A 1,859-nucleotide genomic window follows, 5' to 3' on the forward strand; every position below is an offset into this window, starting at 1 on the left:
CCCCCCCCCCCCCCGTCCATACCAATCTGACCATGGGTAAAATATCTTCCTGACCCCAAATATGAGGATTGGCTTGACCCTGAGTGGAGGGGCAAAATCCAGGAAGTCTGTTAGACTAGGGACAGCAATTACACAGAAACCAGTATAAGTGATCAGAAACCAATTCAAATCTGTAATGCAACAGAAGTTCAGTGCATATAAGCCACTTTCAAAATGGCCAAAACCAGTTTAAGATAAGCCTGGATAGATGTAGTATCAGACTTAACTGATTTAGATTAAATTGGTTTACCGAACTTCTGTCCCAGATCCCCTCCATATTCAAGTTAACTCATAGTTCCCCCAGCATCCCAGGATGCCCCGTTCCTTACAGGGTGGGTGGGCTAGACTTGGCCCAAGCTGTCTGCACCAGCTGAGCAGGGAGGTGTGCTCTAGCACCCTCCAGCTTTTGGCCTGGACCATTGCAGGCATGTGGCTACATTTCCAGAATTAAAAGTGAATGTCTGTTCACTTACCAGTTCAATCTACTTACTTATCAGTTCAATCTATGCAGCTCAGACTAGCCTGCAGAGACTGAATCGTTTAAGCCTCAGACTTTTTGTCTGTACTTAGCCTTAGTGCTCTGCAAAACTTAACCAGGAGAGATGCCTGCTATTCTATGTAGGTAGGGAACCACAGGAGCTCACAGGAAATGGTAGGAGTTAAAGCCTCATGCTTCGGGGTATAAAGCAAACCCAAGCTACCTGGAATTAGGAAGAAATTTTCCCCAGGTTATTAAATATTTGCCTGCTGCAAAGTTACTTTCACCGCCTTTGAAACAACAAGTACTGACCACTATTTGATACCAGAATAGACAGACTGTTGGTCTGGACTGGGATGAGAGTCCCTGTGTTCTCTTGAAGTTAGTGGAACTACAGACAGAAATTAATGGGACCCAATGACTTTACTAAGGCCCTTTCGAAGTCAAGTCCACTGGGAAGTTCTCCCTGTTATCTTGTGCCCCAAGTGTTAATAGGCTGTGTTGGTACCAGGGGCACTGTCCTGATACCTCTGACATCAATGCCCAATTCAAGGCAGATGAATTATAAAATCATAGAGAAGTAGGGCTGCACAGGACCTCCAGATATATCTAGCCCAACCCCCCGTCCAAGGCAGGATCATCCCTATCCAAACCATCCTATACAATCCATAATCTAAACTCTACATGAAACTGCCCTCAACCCTGACACAACACAGGCCTAACACCTGAACCTGCCACGGGGAAAGCAGAACAGCAGCAGCCGACATCCTGCTTCTGTGAAATGTTGTCAGTACAGGCCGGAGAGATCCCAGGTGGAGGGCCACACTCCTTTCACAGGGGATGGCACCCTGCTCCCCAGTCCATACCAGCCTGACCATGGGGTAAAATTCCTTTCTGCCCCCAGATTTGATCATCAGCCTGACCCTGAGCAGAAGGGCAAAACCCTGCAGCCAGAAACCTCCAGCTTCGGTCCCAGCAGCAGCGTTGGCACAGTGGAGCCAAAGTCCCCAGAAAACACCCAGTGCCTCTGGGAAGCCTCTTTATAATTATGCAGACTTTTAAAATCAAGCTTATTTGTATTTTGGTAACACCTCTATTGTATTAGCCATGTCCTAATCGAAGGAATGTGAGAACTCCTGTACTAGACACGTCAACGGTATATTTCCATCAGCCCTTCCACCAATATTTATTCATCGGTTAGAAACACCCCGAGCCCTGCAGCAGCAAAGCAGCAGGGGGCAACCAGCGAAGCCCCAGGAGGGCTTTATTGAACAAGCGGCCTGTGGCGGGACGGGCTTCCCCGCGCTCGGCGCCGGGCAGGTGCGCCCCGCCCCGCCCCGCC

The sequence above is a fragment of the Gavialis gangeticus genome, unplaced genomic scaffold (genome assembly GCF_001723915.1).
Source record: "Gavialis gangeticus isolate Ggan-Ray unplaced genomic scaffold, GavGan_comp1, whole genome shotgun sequence".
Lineage (NCBI taxonomy): Eukaryota > Metazoa > Chordata > Crocodylia > Gavialidae > Gavialis > Gavialis gangeticus.